Below are 19,371 nucleotides of genomic sequence, written 5' to 3' on the forward strand. Positions count from 1 at the left end.
ACATTGCACCTCACACAATAATAGTGGGAGATTTCAACACACCACTCTCATCAATGGACAGATCATGTAAACAGAAATTAAACAGTGATGTCGACAGACTAAGACAAGTCATGAGCCAAATGGACTTAACGGATATTTATAGAACATTCTATCCTAAAGCAAAATGATATACCTTCTTCTCAGCTCCTCATGGTACTTTCTCCAAAATTGACCATATAATTGGTCAAAAAACGGGCCTCAACAGGTACAGAAAGATAGAAATAATCCCATGTGTGCTATCGGACCACCACGGCCTAAAACTGGTGTTCAATAACAATAAGGGAAGAATGCCCACATATACGTGGAAATTGAACAATGCTCTACTCAATGATAACCTGGTCAAGGAAGAAATAAAGAAAGAAATTAAAAACTTTTTAGATTTTAATGAAAATGAAGGTACAACATACCCAAACTTATGGGACACAATGAAAGCTGTGCGAAGAGGAAAACTCATAGGGCTGAGTGCCTGCAGAAAGAAACAGGAAAGAGCATATGTCAGCAGCTTTACAGCACACCTAAAAGCAGAACAAAAAGAAGCAAATAAACCCAGGAGGAGTAGAAGGCAGGAAATAATCAAACTCAGAGCTGAAATCAACCAAGTAGAAACAAAAAGGACCATAGAAAGAATCAACAGAACCAAAAGTTGGTTCTTTGAGAAAATCAACAAGATAGATAAACCCTTAGCCAGACTAACAAGAGGACACAGAGAGTGCGTCCAAATTAACAAAATCAAAAATGAAAAGGTAGACATAACTACAGATTCAGAGGAAATTCAAAAAATCATCAGATCTTACTATTAAAAACCTATATTCAACAAAACTTGAAAATCTTCAGGAAATGGACAATTTCCTAGACAGATACCAGGTATCGAAGTTAAATCAGGAACAGATAAACCAGTTAAACAACCCAATAACTCCTAAGGAAATAGAAGCAGTCATTAAAGGTCTCCCAACCAAAAGGATTCCAGGTCCAGACAGGTTTAGTGCAGAATTCTATCAAATCTTCATCGAAGACCTCATACCAATATTATCCAAACTATTGCACAAAATTGAAACAGATGGAGCACTACCGAATTCCTTCTAGGAAGCCACAATTACGCTTATACCTAAACCACACAAAGACACAACAAAGAAAGAGAACTTCAGACCAATTTCCCTTATGAATATCGATGCAAAAATATTCAATAAAATTCTGGCAAAGCGAATTCAAGAGCACATCAAAACAATCATCCACCATGATCAAGTAGGCTTCATCCCAGGCATGCAGGGATGGTTTAATATACAGAAAACCATCAATGTGATCCATTATATAAACAAACTGAAAGAACAGAACCACATGATCATTTCATTAGATGCTGAGAAAGCATTTGACAAAATTCAACACCCCTTCATGATAAAAGTCCTGGAAAGAATAGGAATTCAAGGCCCATACCTAAACATAGTAAAAGCCATATACAGCAAACCAGTTGCTAACATTAAACTAAATGGAGAGAAACTTGAAGCAATCCAATTAAAATCAGGGACTAGACAAGGCTGCCCACTCTCTCCCTACTTATTCAATATAATTCTTGAAGTTCTAGCCAGAGCAATCAGACAACAAAAGGAGATCAAGGGGATACAGATCGGAAAAGAAGAGGTCAAAATATCACTATTTGCAGATGACATGATAGTATATTTAAGTGATCCCAAAAGTTCCACCAGAGAACTACTAAAGCTGATAAACAACTTCAGCAAAGTGGCTGGTTATAAAATTAACTCAAATAAATCAGTTGCCTTCCTCTATACAAAAGAGAAACAAGCCGAGAAAGTAATTAGGGAAATGACACCCTTCATAATAGACCCAAATAATATAAAGTACCTCGGTGTGACTTTAACCAAGCAAGTAAAAGATCTGTACAATAAGAACTTCAAGAAACTGAGGAAAGAAATTGAAGAAGACCTCAGAAGATGGAAAGATCTCCCATGCTCATGGATTGGCAGGATTAATTTAGTAAAAATGGCCATTTTACCAAAAGCAATCTACAGATTCAATGCAATCCCCATCAAAATACCAATCCAATTCTTTAAAGACTTAGACAGAACAATTTGCAAATTCATCTGGAATAACAAAAAACCCAGGATAGCTAAAGCTATTCTCAACAATAAAAGGACTTCAGGGGGAATCACTATCCCTGAACTCAAGCAGTATTACAGAGCAATAGTGATAAAAACTGCATGGTATTGGTACAGAGACAGACAGATAGGCCAATGGAATAGAATTGAAGACCCAGAAATGAACCCACACACCTATGGTCACTTGATTTTTGACAAAGGAGCCAAAACCATCCAATGGAAAAAGATAGCATTTTCAGCAAATGGTGCTGGTTCAACTGGAGAGCAACATGTAGAAGAATGCAGATCGAACCATCCTTATCACCCTGTACAAAGCTTAAGTCCAAGTGGATGAAGGACCTCCACATCAAACCAGACACACTCAAACTAATAGAAGAAAAAATAGGGAAGCATCTGGAACACATGAGCACTGGAAAAAATTTCCTGAACAAAACACCAATAGCTTATGCTCTAAGATCAAGAATCGACAAATAGGATCTAATAAAACGGCAAAGCTTCTGTAAGGCAAAGGACACTGTGGTTAGGACAAAACGGCAAACAACAGATTGGGAAAAGATCTTTAGCAATCCTACAACAGATAGAGGCCTTATATCCAAAATATACAAAGAACTCAAGAAGTTAGACCGCAGGGAAACAAATAACCCTACTAAAAAATGGGGTTCAGAGCTAAACAAAAAATTCACAGCTGAGGAATGCCGAATGGCTGAGAAACACCTAAAGAAATGTTCAACATCTTTAGTCATAAGGGAAATGCAAATCAAAACAACCCTGAGATTTCACCTCACACCAGTGAGAATGGCTAAGATCAAAAACTCAGGTGACAGCAGATGCTGGCGAGGATGTGGAGAAAGAGGAACACTCCTCCATTTTTGGTGGGATTGCAGACTGATAAAATCATTCTGGAAATCAGTCTGGAGGTTCCTCAGAAAATTGTACATTGAACTGCCTGAGGATCCAGCTATACCTCTCTTGGGCATATACCCAAAAGATGCCTCAACATATAAAAGAGACACGTGCTCCACTATGTTCATCGCAGCCTTATTTATAATAGCCAGAAAATGGAAAGAACCCAGATGCCCTTCAACAGAGGAATGGATACAGAAATGTGGTACATCTACACAATTGAATATTACTCAGCTATCAAAATCAACGAGTTTATGAAATTCGTAGGTAAATGGTTGGAACTGGAAAATATCATCCTGAGTGAGCTAACCCAATACAGAAAGACGTACATGGTATGCACTCATTGATAAGTGGCTATTAGCCCAAATGCTTGAATTACCCTAGATCCCTAGAACAAACAAAACTCAAGACAGATGATCAAAATGTGAATGCTTCACTCCTTCTTTAAATGAGGAAAAAGAATACCCTTGGCAGGGAAGGGAGAGGCAAAGATTAAAACAGACAGAGAAGGAATACCCATTCAGAGCCTGCCCAACATGTGGCCCATACACATACAGCTACCCAATTGGACAAGATGGATGAAGCAAAGAAGTGCAGACTGACAGGAGCCGGATGTAGACCGCTCCTGAGAGACACAGCCAGAATACAGCAAATACAGAGGCGAATGCCAGCAGCAAACCACTGAACTGAGAATAGGTCCTCCATTGAAGGAATCAGAGAAAGAACTGGAAGAGCTTGAAGGGGCTCGAGACCCCAAAAGTACAACAATGTCAAGCAACCAGAGCTTCCAGGGACTAAGGCACTACCTAAATACTATACATGGACTGACCCTAGACTCTGACCCCATAGGTAGCAATGAATATCCTAGTAAGAGCACCAGTGGAAGGGGAAGCCCTGGGTCCTGCTAAGACTGAACCCCCAGTGAACTAGACTATGGGAGGAGGGCGGCAAAGGGGGGAGGGTAGGGAGGGGGGCACCCATAAGGAAGGGGAGGGGGGAGGGGGACTTTTGCCCGGAAACCGGGAAAGGGAATAACACTTGAAATGTATATAAGAAATACTCAAGTTAATAAAAAAAAAGAAAGAAAAGTAGGGAAATAAATACCACAAAACAAACAAACAAACAAACAAAAAAAATAAAGAAAATCAATGCCAACGAAACAGAGTTTTCTGGTACTATATTGATATTGAAAGATTGTACATGGATAGCCCTATGGCTCGAACTGCATATGTAGCAGAGACTGGTTTTGTTCGGCCCCAATGGAAGGAGATGCCCTTGGTCTAAATGAGGTTTTATTACCAATTCAAGGGAATGTCAAAATGCAGTAAGAGTGATTATACAAAAAAGGTAGGGGGACCGGTTAGGGATCTTATGGGCAGGAAACAGGGAAAGGCAAAAATATTTGAAATGTAAATATGGACAAATCAAATTAATAAAGCAAAAAAATGCTAAAAAATAAAAAAATAAATAAGTTAAAGATAAGAAAACTGCCATTTAAACACATATTGACTGAGAAATCTAAGGGGTCACGATCAGGAGTTAGAGAAATATTATTGAAAAGACTGATATGATGAACTAGAAACATGTCTCACTCCCAAATACCAGTATCAGACACAAACTGAACTAAGGTTATCCAAATAATCGAGGAGTTTATTCTGAGATAAGGACATAATACTTGTCTTTCACTTCTTCCTTAGGACTTTTTTCTTTTGGGCAAAAAAATAAAAGCCATGAGCTCTAAGGAAAAGGACAGCCCCCTTCCCAACAAATGGCTTTTGTTATAAAGATATTAATGATATAAACTCCCTGACTTACAGGAATCACTAGAAGCAGGGAAGTCCAGATTCTTCTGACCGAGTCTGAACACCTGATCCCATATGTGGAAGGCTCAGATCAATTCTATCTCTTCAACTTACCTACTCAACTCCTACCAAAGACTCAGTGAAATTTTCCAGGGTCGACATATTTCTTCATTTTTTTTCTACCAAGACAGAAGGCCATCTTTGTTCTCCCCATCGCTGAGCTCTTCACCCTCTTTGTTCTCATTCCCAAATTGCTGTTTGCTCTGAACTAGAGGCCAATTAGTTAACCCTATAGGTATTGAAAGAATATCTGAGAGGTATTTGCAGACACAACAAAACTTGTGACATCACAGGAGAAGGTAGGGCTCTCCAGGACACAAGTGATTTTTCAGGGAGGGCCTAATTATGATGTAACTGAGAATTGCCATGGCCTACTGCTGAGCAGCTTTCCTTACATTGCCAAGATTAGAGGGTGTCTTTTCCAGGAGTGTGTCGTTTGAAACAGTGGAAATCTTTACATACTCCATCTCCATAAAGAAAGAGACCTCTCTTTGCATCATTAGTGGTTACATGCTCTGAATGGTGAAAATTAGTTAGGGGCTTGGCATGGGTAGAAAAGAACTAGGAACTTGGAGTGGAGGAGAATCTTCTGGATAATAATTTTATTCACTGGACCATTCCTGTGAAAGACAATTCAATTTCCTAGGGGTTTTCTGTTTCTCAAAGGGCAGTATTCTCCCAACAGACCTTTAATTGAAAGAATATTGTATTACATTTTCTTACTGTACATTCCTTGATAGTGGACTTTACATATATTCCTGAATGTGTATTCAAAAATTCTGTTTTCCAGTTCAATTTTTTGCAATGATTTTGGCTTCAAAGAAGGCCCAGCTTTAGAGTGAATATAAGTTTAAAATTGTGTATCTACTTCAAATGATAAACTCCCAAATCCTCATTTTATCCAAAATTTTTCAGACATCAGTAAAGCAAAGGACAACATGGACTACAGAATGTGGTTCTGTAGTCCCATTAGATATCAGTTCTCAAAAATGTATCTTCCTGTGTTCCCATGGCCAGACTTGAGGGTTTTGGATGTTCTACCATGATCTTACTTCAGGCCAAACATAAGATTCAGGAGGATGTACAGGGAGAGGAATGGCTTGAGGTCCAGTGAAACCTCAAGTTCAACAGGTTCATAAGAACAGGAGGTAGTCTATTTGGCATTGTCATTTGTGGATTCTACATTCTTGACAAAGTTATGCAGAATCCATGTTAACATTCCACCTACCCTCATAGTTGTAGGAGAAACCAAAAGTGTGTTTGTGTATATATATATATATATATATATATATATATATATATATATATATATATATATATATATATATATGCCACCAAAACTAGAGAAGATTGATGAAGCTAAGAAGTGCATTCTGCCAGGAACCAGATGTAGATATTTCCTGAAAGACATATCTAGAGCCGGTCAACTATATATGAGAATGCTAGTGGCAAACAGTGTACTGAAAACAGACCTCTTGTTGGAAGATTTTGAAAAAGGATTACAAGAGCTGAAGGTGCTTTCAACACCATGAAAACAACAATGCCAAAAAACTAGATCTTTCTGGTACTAGACCAATATTCAAAGAATGTGCATTGACAGACCTATGGTTACAACTGCATATGTGGCTGAGGATGGCCTTGTTGTGCACCAATGGAAGGAGAAGCCCTTGGTCCTCCCTAGGATTCTCTCCTAGTTCAAGGGCATGCCAAGTGGACTTAAGGGGGATTAAAGAAAGGACTTAAGCAGGATTAGGGGAAGGGAATGGGTAGGGATCTTATGGGCAGGAAACTGGGAAAGGAAAAAAAACATTTTAAATGTAAATATAGAAACATCCAGTTAAAAAAGCAATAAAATTTGCTAAAAAATAAAAAAAATGGAAGAAATTGAAGAAAAGAGAACTGCCAGATAATCACATCCATTAACTCGGAAATCTAGAGGATCACTATCAGGGAAGGGTAGTAGAGTAATACTAGTGAAAGACTGAGATGGTGAAGTCTCAACTAGAAGCACTTCTCTCTCCCAGATATCAGTGTCAGACACAAACTGCACTATAGGAATCCAAAGCATGGAGCACTTTATACCGAGCTTAGGACACAATGCTTATATTTCCATTATTCCTTAGGACTTTTTCTTCTGGGCAAAAAGAACAAAAGCCATGAGTTCTCAAGAAAACTATTGTACCCTTCCCAACACTCAGATTTGGGATAAACAAGTTAATGTTATAAACTCTCTGACATCCAGGAACCATAACAAGCAGGGAAGTCCAGCTGCTGAGAGGCTCCCAGCTCCTGATTCCCATATGAGGAAGGCTCTGATCAATGTTATCTTTTCATCAAACCAACTAAACCCTACACAAGATTCACTGAGCTTTACCATGGACAAGATATTTCTTCATTTTTTTATACCAAGGCAGAAGGCCAGCTTCTTCTCCCCATCTCTGATATCTTCATCCTCTTTCTTCTCCCTCCCAAATGGCTGTTTGCTCTGAATCAAAGGCCATTTAGTAAACCCTAGAGGTAATGAATGAATATCTGAGAGGCAGTTGCTTTCACGACAACACCTGTAACATCACAGAAGAAGCTAGAGCCCTCCAGGATACAAGAGATTTTTCCAGGAGGTCCTAATGATGATGTCACTGAGACCTGCCATGGCCTACCTGCAAAACATCTTGAGCAGGTATGTTGACTGAAGGCAGCCGAAAAAAAAAATACTAAATGTATGACATCGCAGTTGTGATGATCATTCATTAATTAGACCCGTTACCATAGAGATGTCTTATTCAGGGGAATGTATGGATGATAAAGCAGTAAATGGCCCTGAATTAAGAACCAGATGCCTGGTAAAGTTTCACGTTATTCACCCCCATGTTGTATGGGCCCTGAGCGAGAAGAGGGGGACTAGTGGGCAGGTTGTTGATTTTGCAGAGAATGGTAGAAATAGAAACCAATTGGGGTACGTAATAGTATTATTGAAGAGAAAGGTTTATGACTTTTATGGTGTATGTCTGATAACACAAATATGTCCATAAATCATTATTTTAATGTATTTGAGAATATTCATGTTAATATGCAATGAAGTTAAAGTTGGGTTTTATGTCTTAATTCATTAATTTAAATTACATTTTTATATGATAGGGGAATATATATTAATGTATGATATACATTAATTTTGTAATGTTCTAGATTATTTAATGTACAATATAAACCTGACGTCTGTCTTAGACATATCCTGCCATGCCGTTCAATGTAGGTAGTTATAATATACATTGTTACTGGCAATTCATAGAGTTCTGTGTACCCAAGACAGGTAGCCTGGTCAAGCTGAATTACCAGAAAACTGCCAATTGTTTCTGAAAGAATGATCTTTCCTTCTCCTGTTCACTACCAACCTGTGATTCAAGGTATCCATTTGATTCTTTTGCATGCTCACATCTTATTTATACTGTGAAGTCTCAGGTAGCAGGTCAGTATGATCATGGGTTTTAGGGACACTTGTTGGGAATCCAGGTCAGTGATCTTGTTACCTTTAGTCACAAGGCAGACATCTCTTTGATGTCCATAGTAGTAAGCCTAGCAGATCATAGGGGAATCCAAATATTCTCTTGGAGAGCCAAGACCTTCTCTAAATTCTTAATGTCCTTTACTCAGCAAAAAGGACAATTTTGTCTCTGTATTATAAAAAAGACATGTGGAGTATCCAAAGCATAATGTCTGTGGGTGTACAAGATGACAGGTTTCCCCTTTCCTTATTTGACATCCTGAGTCAGAGTGATAAATCAGTTCTCTTCTCTGGGCCTAGGTACCTGGCCCTAAGGCTTCCGTGAAATAATTTCAATAACAGTAACTATTGAAGCTACTCGATACCTTGCTCAATGTTTAATGAAAATACTACCAACTGTGCTGACTATTGCATTAGTGTCTTTCTTGGGATGGGGTTTTGCAGTAATCCATTAGGTCTGTCTAGATAAATTGGACCATTGTTGTTACCTTGGACAGTCAGTGATGAGCATCTGTGGGTCTACACCACACAACAGGGTAACAGGATTTATGTCAAGTGGGTCTTCTTAACTACACTCCAGGATGGTGCAGGAATAGTATCTGTAAGTGTGCAACAGGGACATATAGAAGCCAGGGTCTCATGAATACACTTGGGAGAAAATAGGGAGGCAAATTTTAAAACAGGGGCAGAGGAACACCCATTCAGTGCCTGCCCCACATGTGGCCCATATATATACAGCCACCAAACTAGATAAGATGGATGAAGCAGCAAAGAAGTGCAGGCTGACAGGAACTGGATATAGATCTCTCCTGAGAGACACAGCCAGAATACAGGAAATGCATAGGTGACTGCCAGCAGCAAACCACTGAACTGAAAACGGGGCCCCAGTTGAAGGAATCAGAGAAAGCACTGAAAGAGCTGGAATGGGCTCAAGACCCCATATGAACAACAATGCCAAACAACTAGAGCTCCCAGGGACTAAGCCAATACCTAAAGACTATACTTGGACTGACCCTGGCTTCAAACTCATAGGGACAATGAATAGCCTAGTAAGAGCACCAGTGGAAGGGAAAGCCCTTGATCCTGCCAAGACTGAACCCCCAGTGAATGTTATTGTTGGGGGGAGTGTGGTAATTGGGGGTAGGTTGGCAAGGGGAACACAAATATAGAAAGGGAGGGGGAGGGGTTGGGGGATGTTAGCCCGGAAACCAGGAAGGGGAATAGCAATCGAAATGTAAATAAGAAATAATCAAGTTAATATAGATGAGAAAAATAATAGAAGCCAGATTGTGGTGTTCCTTGTAGAAAGGCTTCAACTCTCTTGTCTGATAGGAGTATAAAATGCTGACACAGAATTAACTACCTTGCTTCTTTCACAGAAGAGGGGCAGCTAATATAGCCTTTAGACAAGTGATCATTCCTGAGGCTACAAGGTCCAGTTGTTTAGAGAGATGCACACAAGGTGTTTTCACGGCCCTAAAATGTTCATGTAAATCCTTCATGCAGTGTCTTTTCATGTGTTTCATGAAAAAAAAAAGATGGAAACATTCTGAGGAACCTTGAAATTCTAGGAGTTAAACCACAATGAACTATCAAGTATCAAACTCCATACCATCTGTCTCCATGCAGATTAGGTTCTAGTATCCCCATGTGTTCTGGGGTATCTAGGATTTGCTGTTTCTCCAAAACCCTGGTATCCAGGCAGAGCAATACCCACACACACAAATAATCTCTCAAACCTGTCTAGTACCTCCGGAGTTGAGAACAGTAGGATTACATCAACCATTCTATGATACAGGTTCCTTTTGCCTCCCCCAGATTTTTGCCAATATTGTTGTCCTCCTAATATAGAAATGTGAACATTCCTAGCTCACCCTTGCTAGCTAAGTGATTATAACTCTTGGACCAGTGCCTCAGTGTCCCTTGTTCAATTATTTTGAGCTTCAGGAGAGAGGAGGAGGTTATCTCTCTGTTGTAAGGGTGTCAACCTGTGAAACTTCTGAGGCCATCAACAGACAGGACTGAAGAATTTTGAAATCCATGAAAGAATAGGGTCTAAGGTATTTGCCCACTTTAACTCATTCTGAAATGGTCATTCAAATGTTAATTTTATCTCCTTTGCAAAAAGCACCTGAAGAATACATCTTCCAAGAACAAGAAAATCTACATACTTTACTGGAGATTCAGACTTCTGAGTGTATATGAGATCGGAACTATGGGGTTGGTAGTCTCTACCCTCTATTGCCAGTCCCTCATATCTTGGATAGTTCATATGATAAATAGCCCAGTTTCTTCTCAAGTAATGACAACAACTCCAGTGAGACTGTGAGGATATCAGAATGCCCATCTTTTTCAGTTGGTAATATAGACTGTATCTCTCCCTTTGCTTCCAGAGTGTGCATTATTTAATCTACATATGCACAAATGATCTGGTTAGTTGAATAATTATGGGATTATGTTTTAGGGACAGGTATGGGAAGATAGATTCTCCCAATATACCTAGGATTCTTCACTACTAATCTGAAACTACAAGTGTGAGTTTTAGTCCAACTATCTTTTTAATACGGTTCAGGACTTTCACAAAGAAGATATTCTTTTGGTAAACAGAAAAAAGGTTAACTTTGTTAGTATATGTAAGTCGAACTGTGTCTAATTTTTCAAAAAGATGATGGTTGCTTTCTGTTTATGCAAGAGGCCTCTTGCCAGAAGGAAACAGGAAGAAGGGGGGCAATGAGACATGATTAATAACAGGTGAGTTATTATCCCCTTGCCTATGTCAATGGCATGTTTGCTGCTTCAGAGACATTAAGGGAGTTTTCCTTTTGCTACCGTGAATGGTACCTTTTGTTCAGGTAATTGTCACAGTACATTATTGAAGACTGAATATGTAGATCCAGTGACCATTATGAAATCAATTGCTTTGTCACAATTTTAAGTTTTACTATAGATTCTTGGAGTACAGTAGCCTGGGTGTTATCACTGTCCTAACTGTAGGACTTGCTGTACCTTTTACTTCCAATTACAGCACTTATTTTCCAATGTTCACTTTATTTTCAAGAGGTATATTGGTCTTTCTCCATGGGTTGCTTGCTCGCTTCTAGCCCTTTTCATGTTTGTTTTAACAGACTTTATTATTATTCAGATTTACTCTTCTGCTTACCGCTTATGGCCTTCTTTTTTTTTTTTTTTTTTTGAGTACATTTAGTTTATTGTAAAAAGTGATGGAGGGGGAGAAAATAAATGATACGAAATATTCATAATATTAACATATAAACGTTCCATTATTATTTCACTTTTGGTACATCCACTTGTTTATGTTGTCTACAATGACAACAAAGAAGCAAATTCACAAATCTAATAGCATTAGATATCAGCATTCAGCTTTCATATTCTACATGATCTTTGAAGAATCTGCTCCCATGCTCCTCAAAATCATTTTGATCACTCCAGTCCCCTGAATGATGAGATCATTCATGGCAATTGTAACAACAGAAGAGTGAGACAAGAAGGAAAAAAAATGCATGACCCCTGTGTTATCCCTTACATCATTGTCCTGGACTCAACAACCTATCACATCCTTCAGCATTTACCATCCATATCAAGTCACACAACTACATTTGAAAGCTGAGGCTATACTTCCCATGTATAAGCAATGATGGCATATGACACAGCCCATCCTTCCATGTGAAAAAATGCAGGTTTACTCCTTTTCTGCATAAAATCACACTCAACAGTTCTTTCCTTAGCTTTTATTTGCCTATGAATTCTTGCTAGGAAAAGACATTAAACTACCACATTCAGCATGCTCCTTTGAGAATTTTGTCTTCCTCTGCAGAATGTTTAAGAAACCTTTTCTATCTTAAAAGTTTGGTCAATAAAATTGCCATTATTCCTTTCATTAAAAATCCCAGTCACCTATTCTTATTATTGTTTATTGCTATTTTTACTATTTTTATTAATACTTATTAGTATATACTTTAGAAGTAAGTCCTACCAAGCTCTTGAAGACTTTTATCCTAACAAGACTTAAAGCTATATGTTATACAACAAGCCATTCCAGGACTTAGCACCTTAAACTACTGAACACTTTCTGACAGCCTCGGGTACAAAGCAGGACAACAACTGTAATGTCTCTACCCCCGTTAGCTTCATCTGTTCTGAGGTCTGTTGCTAAAAGCAATCGGAAGGTCAGACAGGATGCAAGCAGAAGAAAAATAAACTTATTTATTTGACAAAGGAGATTCAGTGACAGTTATCAAAATAAAAACAAAGAAAAACCTGCTTATTCTGCTTCCCAACATAGAGTGGATGGAAAAAAAAATGCCTTTTTAAAAATATCATATATGTTTTTAACTTCTTTTTTTTAGCATGCCATTTCTTTTCTTTTCTTTTTTTTTATTAACTTGAGTATTTCTTATTTACATTTCCAGTGTTATTCCCTTTCCTGGTTTCCGGGCCAACATTCACCTAACTCCTCCCCTCCCCTTCTATATGGGTGTTCCACTCTCCATCCTCACCCCATTGCCGCCCTCCCCACAACAATCATATTCACTGGGGGTTCAGTCTTAGCAGGACCCAGGACTTCCCCTTACACTGGTGATCTTACTAGGATATTCAATGCTAGCTATGAAATGAGAGTCCAGGGTCAGTCCATGTATAGTCTTTAGGTAGTGGCTTAGTCCCTGGAAGCTCAGCTTGGTTGGCATTTTTGTTCATATGAGATGTTGAGCCCCTTCAAGCTTTCCAGTTCTTTTTCTGATTCCTTCAACGGGGGTCCTGTTATCAGTTCAGTGGTTTGCTACTGGCCTTAGACTCTGTATTTGCTGTATTCTGGCTGTGTATCTCAGGAGAGATCTGCATCCGCCTCCTGTCGGCCTGCACTTCTTTGCTTCATCCATCTTGTATAATTGGGTAGCTGTATATGTAAGGGCCACATGTAGGGCAGGCTCTGAATGGGTGTTCCTTCTGTGTCTGTTTTAATCTTTTCCTCTCTATTCCCTGCCAAGTGTATTCTTATTCACCTTTTAAAGAAGGAGTGAAGCATTCGCATTTTGATGATCCATCTTGCGTTTCATGTGTTCTATGCATCTAGGGTAATTCAAGCAGTTGTGCTAATAGCTACTTATCATGTGCATGCCATGTGTGTTTTTATGTGATTGGGTTACCTCACTCAGGATGATGTTTTCAAGCTCCAACCATTTGTCTATGAATTTCATAAAGGCATTGTTTTTGACATCTGAGTAATACTCCATTGAGTAAATGTACCACATTTTCTGTATCCATTCCTCTGTTGAAGGGCATCTGGGTTCTCTCCAGCTTCTGGCTATTATAAATAAGGGGGTGATGAACATAGTGGAGCATGTGTCTTTTTTATATGTTGGGGCAACTTTTGGGTATATGCCGAAGAGTGGTACAGCTGGATCCTCAGGTAGTTCAATGTGAAATTTTCCTAGGAATCTCCAGACTGATTTCCAGAATGGTTGTACCAGTTTGCACTCCCACCAATAGTGGAGGAGTGTTCCTCTTTCTCCACATCCTCGCCAGCATTTATTTTTACCTGAGTTTTTGATCTTAGCCATTCTCACTGGTTTGAGGTGAAATCTCAGGGTTGTTTGGATTTGCATTTCCCTTATGACTTAAGATGTTGAATATTTCTTTAGGTGTTTCTCAGCCATTCGGCATTCCTCAGCTGTGAATTCTTTGTTTAGTTCTGAACCCCATTTTTTAATAGGGTTATTTGTCTAACTTCTTGGGTTTTTTGCATCTTTTGAATATAAGCCCTCTATCTGTTGTTGGATTGGTAAATATCTTTTCCCAATCTCTTGGTTGCCGTTTTATCCTAACCACAGTGTCCTTTCCCTTCCAGAAGCTTTGCAGTTTTATGAGACCCCATTTGTCAATTCTTGATCTTAGAGCATAAACCATTGGTGTTTTGTTCAGGAAATTTTTTCCAGTGCCCATGTGTTTGAGATGCTGGCCTAGTTTTTCTTCTATTAGTTTGACTGTATCTGGTTTGATTTGGAGGTCCTTAATCCACTTGGACTTAAGCGTTGCACACGGTGATAAGCATGGAACGATTTGCACTCTTCTACATGCTGACCTCCAGTTGAACCAGCACCATTTCCTGAAAATGCTCTTTTTTCCATTGAATGGTTTTGGCTCCTTTGTCAAAAGTAAAGTGCCCATAGGTGTGTGGGTTCATTTCTGGGAGCTGCCTTATGTATAATACCCAAGAGCTAGAAGAATCCGTAATGGCATTCATCAGAGGAATGAATACAGAAAATGTAGTACATCTAAACAATTGTGTACTACTCAACTCTTAAAACCAATTATCTCAAGAAAGCCAAAGACAAATGGGATGATCTAGAAAATATCGTAATGATTGAGGTTACCCAATCACAAAATGGTATGAAATCACACATTTTATGAAATCACCAAAAGTGGATATTGGCACAAAAGCTAAAATTACCAAAGATGCAGTTCACTTCCTTAGGACCTTAGACAACTGGAAGCTCAATAAAATGATACACAATATGTGCATGCTTTAATCCTTTTCAAAAGGTGGACACAATAATATCTATGAATTTCGAGCAGAGACTGAGGAAATCCCATTCAGAGCAGGCCGTACATGTGGCAAAAATATATACACATCAGTCACCAAAACTAGATAAGATTGATGGAGCTAAGAAGTGCATTGTGCCAGGGACTGTATAGAGATCTTTCCTGTGAGACACAGCTAGAGCATATCAAATAAAGAAGTGAATTCTAGAGGCAAATCAGTGAATTGAAAACGGACAGTAGGGGAGTTATAGAAAAAGAGGAGTGGGGCCGGTTAGGGATCATATGTGCAGGTAATAGGGAAAGGAAATAACATTTCAAATGTAAATATAGAAATACCCAATTAAAACAGGAATAAAATTTGCAAAAAAAATAAAAAGAAATAAAGAAATTTAAGAAAAGAACACTGCGAAGTATTCACAGCTATTGACTCAGAAATGTAAAAGTCATTTTCATGGAATGATAGTCAGAGTAATACTAATGGAAAGACTGAGATGATGAAGACTCAACTAGAAACACTTCTCTCTCCCAGATATCAGTATCAGACAAAAACTGCACTATAGGCATCCAGAGCATGGTGGAATTTACTCTGAGGTGAGGACTCAATACTTGTCTTTCCATTCTTCCTTAGGACCATTTTCTTCTTGACAAAAAGAATAAGGCTATGAGATCTCAGCAAAACAACTGTGCCCTGCCCATCACTTGGCTTTGGAATAAAAAAAAATAATGATATAAACTCTTTGACTTCCAGGAATGATATGAACAGGTAAGTCCAGATGCTTCTGAAAAGCTCCCAGCTCCTGATTCCCATATGTGGAAGATTCACATCAAGCCTAACTCTTCAGAGATCCCACTCAATCCCTACTAAGGACTCTGAGCTATCCCAAGGATGATGTACATCTTCCTTTTTTTATACAAAGATAGAAGGCAAGCTTCCTTCTCCACATCACTGAAATCTTTATCCTCTTTGTTCTCCCTCCCATATGGCTGTTTACCGTGAATTAGAGGTCAATTATTAAACCCTAGAGGTACTGCAAGAATATCAGAGAGGCAGTTGCAGCCACAACAACACTTGTGATGTCACAGAAGCAGCTAGGGAGTCCAGGTTACAAGAGATACTTGCAGTAGGGCCAAATCATGATGTCACTGTGAACTGCCATGTCCTACCTGCGAAACAGATTTCCCTACATTGACCAGATTTTGAGTGCCCTTTCCAGGTACGTCTCCTGTGACACAGTGGAAACCTTTACATAGTCCATCATTCTAAAACTGTTGAAATCTCTTTTCTTCATTAGTGGTTACATGCTTTGAATGGGGAAAGTTAGCCATGGGTTTGGCATGTGTATAAACGATTTAAGAAAATGGAGTGCAGGAGATTCTTCTAGATAATAATTTTTTCCCAGGTTCATTCCTGTGAAATACATAAAAATTTTGTAGGTTTTCTCTGTTTCCCAAAGGCCAGTATTCTCCCTACAGACCTTTAATTGAATGAATATTGTGTTTCAATTTCTTATTGTACATTCCTTGATAGGGAACTTTATAAATATTCCTGAATGTTTACTCAAAAATTCTGTTTTAAAATTCCATTTTTTGCAATGATTTTGGCCCAATGATAAAGTGAATATAACAGTGTAAATATTGTGTACCTACTTCAAATGATAAACTCCCAAATCCTTATTTTATCCAATAATCACAGACATCAGTAAAGCAAAGGACAATATCAACTCTAGAATGTGGTTCTGTAGTCCCAAAAGATAATCAGATCTCTAATATCTCCCTTCCTTATTTCCAAGGTTCTGACATGAGGGTTGAGGGTTTTTTAACCTGATTCTTTGTTCAGGCCAAACATAAGGTTCAGGAGGATGGACAGTGAGAGGAATGTCTTGAGGTCCAGGGAAAACTTAACTTCAATAGTTTCATAAGTAGAGAATGGCATCTATTTGGCATTGTCATTTGTGGATTCTACATTCTTGACCCAGTTGTGCATAATCCATGTTAAAATTCCACCAAACCTCATAGGTGTAGGAGACACCAAAATTACATAAGATTGATGAAGGTAAGAGGTGCATGCTGCCAAGAACTGGAGAAAGATCTTTCCAGAGAGTCATAGTTAGAGCATATTAAATATAGAAGTGAATGTTAGTGGTAAACTGGTGAACAGAAAGCATGTCTCTTCTTGGTAGATATTTAGAAAGGATTACAAGAGCTGAAGGGACTTTCAACCCCATAAAAACAACTATTCCAACAAACCAGAGCTTTCTGACACCAAACCAATATTCAAAATCTGCCCATGGAAAGTCCTATGGCTCCAACAGCATATGTGGCAGAGGATGGATTCCTTGGGCACCAATGGATGTAGAAGCCCTTGGTCCTTCTCAGGTTTGGTTCCCAGTTCAAGGAAATGTCAAGGTGCAGTAAGGAGGGTTGTAAAAGAAGGGGAGTCGGTCCAGTTACGACCTTATGGAGAGGAAATTTGGAAAGAAAATAGCATTTGAAATGTAAATATAGAAATAGCCAATAAAATAAGCAAAAATTTACTAAAAAAATGAAAGAAATGAAAAAAGAAACTGCTAGCCATTCTCACCTATTGTTTCAGAAATATAATGAGTAACTGTCAGGGAATGGTAATCAGAATAATAATGGTGAAAAGACTGATATGATTAAGAGTCGACTAGAAGCACTTCTCTCTCCCAGACATCAGTGTCAGACACAAACTGAACTATAGGAATCCAAAGCGTGGAGGAGTTTACCCTGAGATGAGGACATAGTACTTGTCTTTCACTTCTTCCTTAGGACATTTTTCTTCTGGGCAAAAAGAATAAAAGCCATGAGCTGTCAGGAAAACAACTGTGACCTTCCCAAATTTGGGTTTTGGGATAAAGAAATTAATGATATAAACTCTCTGATTTCCAGGAACTGTAAGAGCAGGAAGTCCAGATGCTTCTGAGAGGACCCCAGCTCCTAATTCCCATTTGTAGACGGCTCAGATCAAGACAATCTCTTCATGAAACAACTCAACACCTACTAAGGACTCAGAGAGCTTTCCCAAGGACCTTTTTTGTACCAAGACAGAAGGTCAACTTTCTTCTCCCCATCTCTGATATCTTCATCCTATTTGTCCTCCCTCCCAAATGGCTCTTTACACTGAATTATAGGCCAATTAGTAAACCATAGATATATGGAATGAATATCTGAGAGGCAGTTGCTGTCAGGACAACACTTGTGACAACACAGAAGAAGATAGGGCTCTCAAGGATACAAGAGATATATTACGGGGGTACTAAGGATGATGTCACTGAGAATTGCCATGGACTACCTGCTAAACAGATTTCCTTACATTGACCAGATTTGACGGTGCCCTTTCTAGGAGAGTCTCCTATGACACAGTGGAAACCTTTTGTACTCCATCTCTCTAACGCTAGAGACTTCTCTTTGCTGCATTAGTGTTTACATGGTCTTAATGGACAAAATTAATCGGGAGTTGGCATGGGTAGAAAAGATCTAGGAAGATGGAGTGGAGGAGATTCTTCTTGATAATAATTTTGCTCCCTGGTCCATTCCTGTGACATACAGTTCAATTTCCTAGTTTTTCTCTGTTTCCCAAAGGCCATTATTTTCCATACAGACCTTTAATTGAGTGAATATTGTATTTCATTTTCTAATTCTTCATTCCTAGATAGGGCACTTTGTATTCATTCCTGAAAGTGTACTCAAAAATTCTCTTTTACAATTGCATTTTTGTAATGATTTTGGCAAAAAAGAGGGCCGAAGTATAGAGTGCAGAGAACAGTGTAAATATTTTGTACCTACTTCAAATGATAAACTCCAAATTCTTATTTTATCCAAAAATTATCATACATCAGTAAATCAAAGACAACATGTACTATACAATTTGTTTCTCTATTCCCATTTGATATCATTTCTGCAATATCTTCCTTCTTGTGTTCCCATGGCCACACTTGAGGTTTTTGGATATTTTACAATGATTCTTTTTTCAGGCCAAACATAAGACTTAGGTGGATGGGCAGGGAAAGAAATGTTTTGAGTTCAACTGAAACCTCAATTTCAATAAGTTCATAAGGACAGGAGGGAACTTTGCATCTGTAGATTCTACATTCTTGTTCTAGATGCGCAGAATCAATGGTAAATTCCATCTAACCTCACATAGGAGCCAATATATATATGATAGATAGATAGATAGATAGATAGATAGATAGATAGATAGATAGATAGATAGATAGATCTGCCACCAAAATAAGATAAGATTGTTGAAGTTAAGAAGTGCATTCTGCCAGGAAGAGGATATAGACATTTCCTGAGAAACACAGCTAGAATATGTCAATTACATAAGTGAATGCTTGTGGCAAACCAGTTACTTGTAAATGGAACTCTTGTTGAT

General features: G+C 38.6%; 2 long non-coding RNA genes across 2 annotated transcripts in view; one reads left to right on the forward strand and one right to left on the reverse strand.

Annotated features, from left to right (window-relative positions):
* Positions 1 to 19,371, reverse strand: part of LOC134484628 (uncharacterized) — a 79,334-nt gene that overhangs the window by 30,582 nt on the left and 29,381 nt on the right. The window lies entirely within an intron of this gene.
* Positions 15,608 to 18,149, forward strand: LOC134484627 (uncharacterized). The gene is made up of 2 exons (XR_010062145.1): positions 15,608 to 15,738; positions 17,886 to 18,149. It is a non-coding gene; the product is annotated as an uncharacterized LOC134484627 (long non-coding RNA).

Source organism: Rattus norvegicus, assembly GCF_036323735.1.
Source record: "Rattus norvegicus strain BN/NHsdMcwi chromosome Y unlocalized genomic scaffold, GRCr8 chrY_unlocalized_2, whole genome shotgun sequence".
Taxonomy (NCBI): domain Eukaryota; kingdom Metazoa; phylum Chordata; class Mammalia; order Rodentia; family Muridae; genus Rattus; species Rattus norvegicus.